The sequence below is a fragment of the Xiphophorus hellerii genome, chromosome 1 (assembly GCF_003331165.1).
Source record: "Xiphophorus hellerii strain 12219 chromosome 1, Xiphophorus_hellerii-4.1, whole genome shotgun sequence".
In the NCBI taxonomy this organism is placed as follows: Eukaryota; Metazoa; Chordata; class Actinopteri; order Cyprinodontiformes; family Poeciliidae; genus Xiphophorus; species Xiphophorus hellerii.
The window spans coordinates 4,365,232-4,378,825 of NC_045672.1; the positions used below are offsets into that span (position 1 = coordinate 4,365,232).

At 46.9% G+C, this 13,594-nt stretch overlaps 1 protein-coding gene across 3 annotated transcripts in view; it reads right to left on the reverse strand.

Moving 5' to 3' along the window:
* The window catches only part of lamb2l (laminin, beta 2-like), a 93,216-nt gene that overhangs the window by 5,205 nt on the left and 74,417 nt on the right, over positions 1 to 13,594 (reverse strand). The window lies entirely within an intron of this gene.

Genomic DNA, 13,594 nt, shown 5'->3' on the forward strand with positions numbered 1-13,594 from the left:
CCCGAGCAGCAAAGCGCTGCGAAGGCCTATTGTATCTGTACTGTTTTATTAGGCCCGAGCAGCAAAGCGCTGCGAAGGCCTATTGTATCTGTACTGTTTTATTATTATTCTGCCCCCCTCTTCGTGTGCCTTTTTGGGGGCTTTATCATATTCAAAAACTCACCAAACTTGGCGGTCGCAACTAGAAAATTTAAAAATTTTGAATTTTAAGGTTGTCGCAAGAATCGCAAAAAAAATTGCTGAACGGCGGCAACTAGCAATTTTCTGTTGACACAATGGTATGAACGTACTTCATCGTAGAGACATGAAATTTGGTACACTTGTAGAGCTCACCAAAAGACTCAGAACTTACATTTAATGTTATAAGCCAACTATCACAGAAAGTCGGCCATTTTGTATTGAACGTCCATTTTTTACCTCGATTTTGACGTTTACAGCCTTCGTATTTGATCGAACTCCTCCTAGGGATTTCGATTGATCGACTTCAAACTCGGTCAGTCTGATCATAAGGCATGTTTGATTTAAAGTTATCAAATTGGTGAGTTTTGGAGCATGTTGAAGGGGGGTTAGCAGGGGTCAAAGTTCACCTACTCGCCATGAAACACGAAACTCTTATATTTCCTATATAAAAACACAAAGAGGGACCAAACTTTCAGTGATTGATCGGCATCGGGTGCCCTACAATACCCTATGGTCAAATGATGACATCACTTAGGCCACGCCCCCTGAGAACAGGAAGTGTCATGTTTTACTGTGAACGGTCGCTATCTTAGCCCTTTGACCTAATCAACATGAAACTGTGTCCAGAGACAGAAGACATGTTGGTGTGTTGTGGATTCCAACCCCGACCGGCTTTGACATAGCAGGTGGGCGTGGCGGCGTGGCGAAGTGACCTGTAACGCCGTTGCCATACGTTTGGCTCTGAATTCCACAATTTCGGGCCCAGCTGCTCCAAACTTACTAGGATGGATCCTTATCCACCCACCGACCGGAATTCATAACAAAATTTGGTGGGCGTGGCCTAATTTCTCTATAGCGACCCCTAGAGTATTTTAAATGAACAGCCCTAAGCCATGCTTTAACCTAGAATTACGAAACTTGGTACACATGTGTATCTTGTCAGGACGTACAAAAAAGTCTATTAGAGCCATGGTCGAAACCCAACAGGAAGTCGGCCATTTTGTATTGAAGGTCCATTTTGGACCTCGAGTTTGACGTTTACAGCCTTTGCATTTGATCGAACTCCTCCTAGGGATTTCGATTGATCGGCTTCAAACTCGGTCAGTCTGATCATAAGGCATGTCTGATTTAAAGTTATCAAATTGGTGACTGTCTGAGATTGCTGAAGGGGGGTTACCAGGGGTCAAAGTTCACCTACACGCCATGAAACACGAAACTCTTATATTTCCTATACAAAAACACATAGAGGGACCAAACTTTCAGTGATTGATCGTCATCGGGTGCCCTACAATACCCTATGGTCAAATGATGACATCACTTAGGCCACGCCCCCTGAGAACAGGAAGTGTCATGTTTTACTGTGAACGGTCGCTATCTTAGCCCTTTGACCTCATCAACATGAAACTGTGTCCAGAGACAGAAGACATGTTGGTGTGTTGTGGATTCAAGCCCTGACCGGCTGCGATGAAGCAGCTGGGTGCGGCTGCATGGCGAAGTGACCTGTAACGCCGATGCCATACGTTTGCTTCTAGATTCCACATGTTTCGACCGAGCTGCACCAAACTTGGCCTGACTCATCCTGTTGTGATGCCTGACAATACTATGTCATCATATTATGACGTCATCTAAGCCCCGCCCCCTCACAACAGGAAGTGCTATTTTTTTCCTTGGAAACTTTCATCTATGGCTCTCTTGACCTAATCAAGGTGATTCTGTGTTGGATGACAGATAGGAAGTTGGTCTCGCTTGCTTTAAAGTGCCAAGAGTTTTCAATGGCGGCAACGCCGTTGGTATACGTTTGCCTCTACATTCCACATATTTTGACCGAGCTGCATCAAACTTGGCCTGAGTGATCCTGGTGGGATTGCCGTCGATCCTACGTCATCATATTATGACGTCATCTAAGCCCCGCCCCCTCGGAACCGGAAGTGCCGTTTTTTTCCTTGGAAAGCTCCGTTTATGGCTCTCTTGACCTAATCAAGATGATTCGGATGATAAACTCTGTCAATGCTCGCTGCTGGCTGAACCGTGTGGGCGTGGCCAAATGGCGAATATCAGTCCCTCGCCATATGCATACGTTTGGCTCTTATTCACGCATAGATCATCCGATTGGCGCCAAACTGGATATGTATGACCGTTGTTCACCTCTAAAGAGCCCAACGGGTTTGAAATGTAATTTGGCTCCACTGCGCCCCCTAAGTTAATACATGGGTTGTATCTCCTCGACGCATCGACTGATCTGCGCCAGATTTTTTGACAGTCGTCGGGGAGCGCCGCCGAACGCATTCACGCGTGTCGCCCGGTGGACGGGCGGCGAAAATGCGCGACAGCTTCTGCGGCGGCTGGCGTGCGGCGGTGCTGGAAACTGCGGCAGAGCTTCCGCGGTGGGGAGCGGGCTGCGGCTCTGGAAAACGCGCGAGAGCTTCTGCGGTGGCCGGAACCCCCGCGGTGGCCAATAGGCCGGAGCGGCGCTTGCTGCGAGGGCCGCCCGAGGCTGCTTGCAGCTTTAATTAGGCCCGAGCAGCAAAGCGCTGCGAAGGCCTATTGTTTCTGTACTGTTTCTTATTAGGCCCGAGCAGCAAAGCGCTGCGAAGGCCTATTGTTTCTGTACTGTTTCTTATTAGGCCCGAGCAGCAAAGCGCTGCGAAGGCCTATTGTATCTGTGCTGTTTATTATTAGGCCCGAGCAGCAAAGCGCTGCGAAGGCCTATTGTATCTGTGCTGTTTATTATTAGGCCCGAGCAGCAAAGCGCTGCGAAGGCCTATTGTATCTGTACTGTTTATTATTATTATTATTACGATTCTTCCCACCTCTTCGTGTGCCTTTTTGGGGGCTTTATCATATTCAAAAACTCACCAAACTTGGCGGTCGCGACTAGAAAATTTAAAAATTTTGAATTTTAAGGTTGTTGCAAAAATCGCAAAAAAAATTGCTCAACGGCAGCAACTAGCAATTTTCTGTTGACACAATGGTATGAACGTATTTCATCGTAGAGACATGAAATTTGGTACACTTGTAGAGCTCACCAAAAGACTCAGAACTTACATTTAATGTTATAAGCCAACTATCACAGAAAGTCGGCCATTTTGTATTGAACGTCCATTTTTTACCTCGATTTTGACGTTTACAGCCTTCGTATTTGATCGAACTCCTCCTAGGGATTTCGATTGATCGACTTCAAACTCGGTCAGTCTGATCATAAGGCATGTTTGATTTAAAGTTATCAAATTGGTGAGTTTTGGAGCATGTTGAAGGAGGGTTAGCAGGGGTCAAAGTTCACCTACTCGCCATGAAACACGAAACTCTTATATTTCCTATATAAAAACACATAGAGGGACCAAACTTTCACTGATTGATCGTCATCGGGTGTCCTAAAATACCCTGTGGTGAAATGATGACATCACTTAGGCCACGCCCCCTGAGAACAGGAAGTGTCATGTTTTACTGTGAACGGTCGCTATCTTAGCCCTTTGACCTCATCAACATGAAACTGTGTCCAGAGACAGAAGACATGTTGGTGTGTTGAGCATTCCAACCCCGACCGGCTTTGACAGAGCAGGTGGGTGTGGCGGTGTGGCGAAGTGACCTGTAACGCCGTTGCCATACGTTTGGCTCTGAATTCCACAATTTCGGGCCCAGCTGCTCCAAACTCACTAGGATGGATCCTTATCCACCCACCAACAGGAATTCATAACAAAATTTGGTGGGCGTGGCCTAATTTATCTATAGCGCCCCCTAGAGTATTTTAAATGAACAGCCCCAAGCAATGCTTTAACCTAGAATTGCGAAACTTGGTACATATGTGTATCTTGTCAGGACGTACAAAAAAGTCTATTAGAGCTATGGTCGAAACCCAACAGGAAGTCGGCCATTTTCTATTGAAGGTCCATTTTGGACCTCGAGTTTGACGTTTACAGCCTTCGTATTTGATCGAACTCCTCCTAGGGATTTCGATTGATCGGCTTCAAACTCGGTCAGTCTGATCATAAGGCATGTTTGATTTAAAGTTATCAAATTGGTGACTGTATGAGCTTGCTGAAGGGGGGTTACCAGGGGTCAAAGTTCACCTACTCGCCATGAAACACCAAACTCTTATATATCCTGCACAGAAACTGACAGAGACACCAAACGTTCAGTGATTGATCATAATCGAGTGTCCAATAATATCCAATGGTCAAATGATGACATCACTTAGGCCACGCCCCCTGAGAACAGGAAGTGTCATGTTTTACTGTGAACGGTCGCTATCTTAGCCCTTTGACCTAATCAACATGAAACTGTGTCCAGAGACAGAAGACATGTTGGTGTGTTGTGGATGCAAGCCCTGACCGGCTGCGATGAAGCAGCTGGGTGTGGCGGCGTGGCGAAGTGACCTGTAACGCCGATGCCATACGTTTGCTTCTAGATTCCACATGTTTCGACCGAGCTGCACCAAACTTGGCCTGACTCATCCTGGTCTGATGCCTGACAATGCTATGTCATCATATTATGACGTCATCTAAGCCCCGCCCCCTCAGAATGAATTAGAGAGATCTTCTGTGTAATTACATAATAAACAGTCCATGTTCGTTGTTTGTAGGGCAATGCTGCCCTCTGCTGCCCACTGAAATAGTTTCATTATTTCAGTAATTCGACACCAGAGGGCAGCATTGCCCTACGGAATGAAAGTTCAATGTTGTAATGGAGGAAAAAATTAAATAATTTGTAATTCTAACACAAAAACTGACAGAGACACCAAACGTTCAGTGATTGATCATAATCGAGTGTCCAATAATATCCAATGGTCAAATGATGACATCACTTAGGCCCCGCCCCCTCGGAACAGGAAGTGCTATTTTTTTACTTGGAAAGCTCTGTTTATGGCTCTCTTGACCTAATCAAGATGATTCGGATGATAAACTCTGTCAATGCTCGCTGCTGGCTGAACCGTGTGGCCGTGGCCAAATGGCGAATATCAGTCCCTCGCCATATGCATACGTTTGGCTCTTATTCAGGCATGGATCATCCGATTGGCGCCAAACTGGATATGTATGACCTTTGTTCACCTCTAAAGAGCCCAACGGGTTTGAAATGTAATTTGGCTCCACTGCGCCCCCTAAGTTAATACATGGGTTGTATCTCCTCGACGCATCGACCGATCTGCGCCAGATTTTTCGACAGTCGTCGGGCAGCGCCGCCGAACGCATTCACGCGTGTCGCCCGGTGGACGGGCGGGGAAAACGCGCGACAGCTTCTGCGGCGGCTGGCGTGCGGCGGTGCTGGAAACTGCGGCGGAGCTTCCGCGGTGGGGAGCGGGCTGCGGCTCTGGAAAACGCGCGAGAGCTTCTGCGGTGGCCGGAACCCCCGCGGTGGCCAATAGGCCGGAGCGGCGCTTGCTGCGAGGGCCGCCCGAGGCTGCTTGCAGCTTTAATTATTATTCTTATTATTCTTCCACCCAAATGAATTGCCTTTTTGGGGGCTTTATCATATTCAAAAACTCACCAAACTTGGCGGTCGCGACTAGAAAAATTCAAAATTTTGAATTTTAAGGTTGTCGCAAAAATCGCAAAAAAAATTGCTCAACGGCGGCAACTAGCAATTTTCTGTTGACACAATGGTATGAACGTACTTCATCGTAGAGACATGAAATTTGGTACACTTGTAGAGCTCACCAAAAGACTCAGAACTTACATTTAATGTTATTAGCCAACTATCACAGGAAGTCGGCCATTTTGTATTGAACGTCCATTTTTTTCCTCGATTTTGACGTTTACAGCCTTCGTATTTGATCGAACTCCTCCTAGGGATTTCGATTGATCGACTTCAAACTCGGTCAGTCTGATCATAAGGCATGTTTGATTTAAAGTTATCAAATTGGTGAGTTTTGGAGTATGTTGAAGGGGGGTTAGCAGGGGTCAAAGTTCACCTACTCGCCATGAAACACGAAACTCTTATATTTCCTATAAAAAAACACATAGAGGGACCAAACTTTCAGTGATTGATCGGCATCGGATGTCCTAAAATACCCTGTGGTGAAATGATGACATCACTTAAGCCACGCCCCCTGAGAACAGGAAGTGTCATGTTTTACTGTGAGCGGTCGCTCTCTTAGCCCTTTGACCTAATCAACATGAAACTGTGTCCAGACACAGAAGACATGTTGGTGTGTTGAGGATTCCAACCCTGACCGGCTTTGAGATAGCAGCTGGGCGTGGCGGCGTGGCGAAGTGACCTGTAACGCCGATGCCATACGTTTGCTTCTAGATTCCACATGTTTCGACCGAGCTGCACCAAACTTGGCTTGAGTGATGCTGGTGTGATACCTGAAAATTCTATGTCATCAGATTATGACGTCATCTAAGCCCCGCCCCCTCAGAACAGGAAGTGCTATTTTTTTCCTTGGAAACTTTCATCTATGGCTCTCTTGACCTAATCAAGGTGATTCTGTGTTGGATGACAGATAGGAAGTTGGTCTCGCTTGCTTTAAAGTGCCAAGAGTTTTCAATGGCGGCAACGCCGTTCGTATACGTTTGCCTCTACATTCCACATATTTTGACCGAGCTGCATCAAACTTGGCCTGAGTGATCCTGGAGGCTTGCCCGTCAATCCTACGTCATCACAATATGACGTCATCTAAGCCCCGCCCCCTCGGAACCGGAAGTGCCGTTTTTTTCCTTGGAAAGCTCTGTTTATGGCTCTCTTGACCTAATCAAGGTGATTCTGTGTTGGATGACAGATAGGAAGTTGGTCTCGCTTGCTTTAAAGTGCCAAGAGTTTTCAATGGCGGCAACGCCGTTCGTATACGTTTGCCTCTACATTCCACATATTTTGACCGAGCTGCATCAAACTTGGCCTGAGTGATCCTGGAGGCTTGCCCGTCGATCCTACGTCATCACATTATGACGTCATCTAAGCCCCGCCCCCTCGGAACCGGAAGTGCCGTTTTTTTCCTTGGAAAGCTCCGTTTATGGCTCTCTTGACCTAATCAAGATGATTCGGATGATGAGCTCTGTCATTGCTCGCTGCTGGCTGAACCGTGTGGGCGTGGCCAAATGGCGAATATCAGTCCCTCGCCATATTCATACGTTTGGCTCTAATTCAAGCATGGATCATCCGATTGGCTCCAAACTGGATATGTATGACCTTTGTTCACCTCTAAAGAGCCCAACGGGATTGAGATGTAATTTGGCTCCACTGCGCCCCCTAAGTTAATACATCGGCTGTATCTCCTCGATGCATCGACCGATCTGCACCAGATTTTTTGACAGTCGTCGGGGAGCGCCGCCGAACGCATTCACGCGTGTCGCCCGGTGGACGGGCATGGAAAATGCGCGACAGCTTCTGCGGCGGCTAGCGGGCGGCGGTGCTGGAAACTGCGGCAGAGCTTCTGCGGTGGGGAGTTGGCTGCGGCTCTGGAAATCGTGCGAGAGCTTCTGCGGTGGCTGGAACCCCCACGGTGGCCAATAGGCCGGAGCGGCGCTTGCTGCGAGGGCCGCCCGAGGCTGCTTGCAGCTTTAATTAGGCCCGAGCAGCAAAGCGCTGCGAAGGCCTATTGTATCTGTACTGTTTTATTATTTTTCTTCCCTACAAATGAATTGCCCTTTTGGGGGCTTTATCATATTCAAAAACTCACCAAACTTGGCGGACGCATACAGCGACGCTCAAATTTACGTATTTTAAGGTCGTCGCAAAAATCGCAAAAAAAATTGCTCAGCGGCGGCAACTAGCAATTTTCAAAAGACCCATTGCTATTCACTTACTTCATCGTAGAGACTTGAAATTCGGTACAGTTGTAGAGCTCACTAAGACGCTCAGAATTTACAAGTAATGTCATAGTGCAAGTATCACAGGAAGTCGGCCATTTTGTATTGAAGGTCCATTTTTTTCCTCGATTTTGACGTTTACAGCCTTCGTATTTGATCGAACTCCTCCTAGGGATTTCGATTGATCGGCTTCAAACTCGGTCAGTCTGATCATAAGGCATGTCTGATTTAAAGTTATCAAATTGGTGAGTTTTGGAGCATGTTGAAGGGGGGTTACCAGGGGTCAAAGTTCACCTACACGCCATGAAACAAAAACCTCTTATATTTCCTATACAAAAACACATAGAGGGACCAAACTTTCAGTGATTGATCGGCATCGGGTGTCCTATAATACCCTGCAGTGAAATTTTTTTTTTACGTAGGCCACGCCCCCTGAGAGCAGGAAGTGTAATGTTTTACTGTGAACGGTCGCTATCTTAGCCCTTTGACCTAATCAACATGAAACTGTGTCCAGAGGCAGAAGACATGTTGGTGTGTTGTGGATTCCAACCCCGACCGGCTGCGATGAAGCAGGTGGGCGTGGCGGCGTTGCGAACGCCGTCGAATTTCGTTTGGCTCTGAATTCCACAGTTTCGGGGTGAGCTGCTCCAAACTCACTAGGATGGATCCTTATCCATCCCCGAACAGGAATCCATAGCGATATTTGGTGGGCGTGGCCTAATTTCTCTATAGCGACCCCTAGAGTATTTTAAATGAACAGCCCAAAGCCATGCTTTAACTTAGAATTACGAAACTTGGTACACATGTGTATCTTGTCGGGACGTACAAAAAAGTCTCTTAGAGCCATGCTCTAAACCCAACAGGAAGTCGGCCATTTTAGATTGAAGTTCATTTGACCTCGATTTTGACGTTTACAGCCTTTGCATTTGATCGAACTCCTCCTAGGGATTTCGATTGATCGGCTTCAAACTCGGTCAGTCTGATCATAAGGCATGTCTGATTTAAAGTTATCAAATTGGTGACTGTATGAGCTTGCTGAAGGGGGGTTACCAGGGGTCAAAGTTCACCTACTCGCCATGAAACACGAAACTCTTATATATCCTGCACAGAAACTCACAGAGATACCAAACTTTAAATTATTGATCATCATTAGGTGTCCAAAAATACCCTGTGGTCAAATGATGACATCACTTAGGCCACGCCCCCTGAGAACAGGAAGTGTCATGTTTTACTGTGAACGGTCGCTATCTTAGCCCTTTGACATAATCAATATTAAACTGTGTCCAGAGACAGAAGACATGTTGGTGTGTTGTGGATTCAAGCCCTGACCAGCTGCGATGAAGCAGCTGGCTGTGGCGGCGTGGCGAAGTGACCTGTAACGCCGATGCCATACGTTTGCTTCTAGATTCCACATATTTCGACCGAGCTGCACCAAACTTGGCCTGACTCATCCTGGTGTGATGCCTGACAATGCTATGTCATCATATTATGACGTCGTCTAAGCCCCGCCCCCTCAGAATGAATTAGAGAGATCTTCTGTGTAATTACATAATAAACAGTCCATGTTCGTTGTTTGTAGGGCAATGCTGCCCTCTGCTGCCCACTGAAATAGTTTCATTATTTCAGTAAATCGACACCAGAGGGCAGCATTGCCCTACGGAATGACAGTTCAATGTTGAATTAAAGAGGAAAAAATTAAATAATTTGTAATTCTAACACAAAAACTGACAGAGACACCAAACCTTCAGTTATTGATCATTATCTTGTGTCCAATAATATCCAATGGTTAAATGATGACATCACGTAGGCCACGCCCCCTGACAACAGGAAGTCTTGTATTTTACTGTGAACGGTCGATAGCTTCTGCACCAAACTTTGCACGAGTGACCCTGGTGGGATCCCTGACGACCCTGTGTCATCATATTATGACGTCATCTAAGCCCCGCCCCCTCAGAACAGGAAGTGTCTTTTTTTTCCTTGGAAAGCTCCGTTTATGGCTCTCTTGACCTAATCAAGGTAATTCGGATGATGAGCTCTGTCAATGCTCGCTTCTGGCTGAACCGTGTGGGCGTGGCCAAATGGCGAATATCAGTCCCTCGCCATATTCATATGTTTGGCTCTAATTCACACATAGATCATCCGATTGGCGCCAAACTAGATATGTATGACCTTTGTTCTGCTCTAAAGAGCCCAACGGGTTTGAGATGTAATTTGACTCCACTGCGCCCCCTACGTTAATACATCGGCTGTGTCTCCTCGACGCATCGACCGATCTGCGCCAGATTTTTCGACAGTCGTCGGGCAGCGCCGCCGAACGCATTCACGCGTATCGCCCGGTGGACGGGCGGGGAAAATGCGCGACAGCTTCTGCGGCGGCTGGCGGGCGGCGGTGCTGGAAACTGCGGCGGAGCTTCTGCGGTGGGGAGCGGGCTGCGGCTCTGGAAATCGTGCGAGAGCTTCTTCGGTGGCTGGAACCCCCGTGGTGGCCAATAGGCCGGAGCGGCGCTTGCTGCGAGGGCCGCCCGAGGCTGCTTGCAGCTTTAATTAGGCCCGAGCAGCAAAGCGCTGCGAAGGCCTATTGTATCTGTACTGTTTTATTATTTTTCTTCCCTACAAATGAATTGCCCTTTTGGGGGCTTTATCATATTCAAAAACTCACCAAACTTGGCGGACGCATACAGCGACGCTCAAATTTACGTATTTTAAGGTCGTCGCAAAAATCGCAAAAAAAATTGCTCAGCGGCGGCAACTAGCAATTTTCAAAAGACCCATTGCTATTCACTTACTTCATCGTAGAGACTTGAAATTCGGTACAGTTGTAGAGCTCACTAAGACGCTCAGAATTTACAAGTAATGTCATAGTGCAAGTATCACAGGAAGTCGGCCATTTTGTATTGAAGGTCCATTTTTTTCCTCGATTTTGACGTTTACAGCCTTCGTATTTGATCGAACTCCTCCTAGGGATTTCGATTGATCGGCTTCAAACTCGGTCAGTCTGATCATAAGGCATGTCTGATTTAAAGTTATCAAATTGGTGAGTTTTGGAGCATGTTGAAGGGGGGTTACCAGGGGTCAAAGTTCACCTACACGCCATGAAACAAAAACCTCTTATATTTCCTATACAAAAACACATAGAGGGACCAAACTTTCAGTGATTGATCGGCATCGGGTGTCCTATAATACCCTGCAGTGAAATTTTTTTTTTACGTAGGCCACGCCCCCTGAGAGCAGGAAGTGTAATGTTTTACTGTGAACGGTCGCTATCTTAGCCCTTTGACCTAATCAACATGAAACTGTGTCCAGAGGCAGAAGACATGTTGGTGTGTTGTGGATTCCAACCCCGACCGGCTGCGATGAAGCAGGTGGGCGTGGCGGCGTTGCGAACGCCGTCGAATTTCGTTTGGCTCTGAATTCCACAGTTTCGGGGTGAGCTGCTCCAAACTCACTAGGATGGATCCTTATCCATCCCCGAACAGGAATCCATAGCGATATTTGGTGGGCGTGGCCTAATTTCTCTATAGCGACCCCTAGAGTATTTTAAATGAACAGCCCAAAGCCATGCTTTAACTTAGAATTACGAAACTTGGTACACATGTGTATCTTGTCGGGACGTACAAAAAAGTCTCTTAGAGCCATGCTCTAAACCCAACAGGAAGTCGGCCATTTTAGATTGAAGTTCATTTGACCTCGATTTTGACGTTTACAGCCTTTGCATTTGATCGAACTCCTCCTAGGGATTTCGATTGATCGGCTTCAAACTCGGTCAGTCTGATCATAAGGCATGTCTGATTTAAAGTTATCAAATTGGTGACTGTATGAGCTTGCTGAAGGGGGGTTACCAGGGGTCAAAGTTCACCTACTCGCCATGAAACACGAAACTCTTATATATCCTGCACAGAAACTCACAGAGATACCAAACTTTAAATTATTGATCATCATTAGGTGTCCAAAAATACCCTGTGGTCAAATGATGACATCACTTAGGCCACGCCCCCTGAGAACAGGAAGTGTCATGTTTTACTGTGAACGGTCGCTATCTTAGCCCTTTGACATAATCAATATTAAACTGTGTCCAGAGACAGAAGACATGTTGGTGTGTTGTGGATTCAAGCCCTGACCAGCTGCGATGAAGCAGCTGGCTGTGGCGGCGTGGCGAAGTGACCTGTAACGCCGATGCCATACGTTTGCTTCTAGATTCCACATATTTCGACCGAGCTGCACCAAACTTGGCCTGACTCATCCTGGTGTGATGCCTGACAATGCTATGTCATCATATTATGACGTCGTCTAAGCCCCGCCCCCTCAGAATGAATTAGAGAGATCTTCTGTGTAATTACATAATAAACAGTCCATGTTCGTTGTTTGTAGGGCAATGCTGCCCTCTGCTGCCCACTGAAATAGTTTCATTATTTCAGTAAATCGACACCAGAGGGCAGCATTGCCCTACGGAATGACAGTTCAATGTTGAATTAAAGAGGAAAAAATTAAATAATTTGTAATTCTAACACAAAAACTGACAGAGACACCAAACCTTCAGTTATTGATCATTATCTTGTGTCCAATAATATCCAATGGTTAAATGATGACATCACGTAGGCCACGCCCCCTGACAACAGGAAGTCTTGTATTTTACTGTGAACGGTCGATAGCTTCTGCACCAAACTTTGCACGAGTGACCCTGGTGGGATCCCTGACGACCCTGTGTCATCATATTATGACGTCATCTAAGCCCCGCCCCCTCAGAACAGGAAGTGTCTTTTTTTTCCTTGGAAAGCTCCGTTTATGGCTCTCTTGACCTAATCAAGGTAATTCGGATGATGAGCTCTGTCAATGCTCGCTTCTGGCTGAACCGTGTGGGCGTGGCCAAATGGCGAATATCAGTCCCTCGCCATATTCATATGTTTGGCTCTAATTCACACATAGATCATCCGATTGGCGCCAAACTAGATATGTATGACCTTTGTTCTGCTCTAAAGAGCCCAACGGGTTTGAGATGTAATTTGACTCCACTGCGCCCCCTACGTTAATACATCGGCTGTGTCTCCTCGACGCATCGACCGATCTGCGCCAGATTTTTCGACAGTCGTCGGGCAGCGCCGCCGAACGCATTCACGCGTATCGCCCGGTGGACGGGCGGGGAAAATGCGCGACAGCTTCTGCGGCGGCTGGCGGGCGGCGGTGCTGGAAACTGCGGCGGAGCTTCTGCGGTGGGGAGCGGGCTGCGGCTCTGGAAATCGTGCGAGAGCTTCTTCGGTGGCTGGAACCCCCGTGGTGGCCAATAGGCCGGAGCGGCGCTTGCTGCGAGGGCCGCCCGAGGCTGCTTGCAGCTTTAATTATTATTCTTATTATTCTTCCACCCAAATGAATTGCCTTTTTGGGGGCTTTATCATATTCAAAAACTCACCAAACTTGGCGGTCGCGACTAGAAAAATTCAAAATTTTGAATTTTAAGGTTGTCGCAAAAATCGCAAAAAAAATTGCTCAACGGCGGCAACTAGCAATTTTCTGTTGACACAATGGTATGAACGTACTTCATCGTAGAGACATGAAATTTGGTACACTTGTAGAGCTCACCAAAAGACTCAGAACTTACATTTAATGTTATTAGCCAACTATCACAGGAAGTCGGCCATTTTGTATTGAACGTCCATTTTTTTCCTCGATTTTGACGT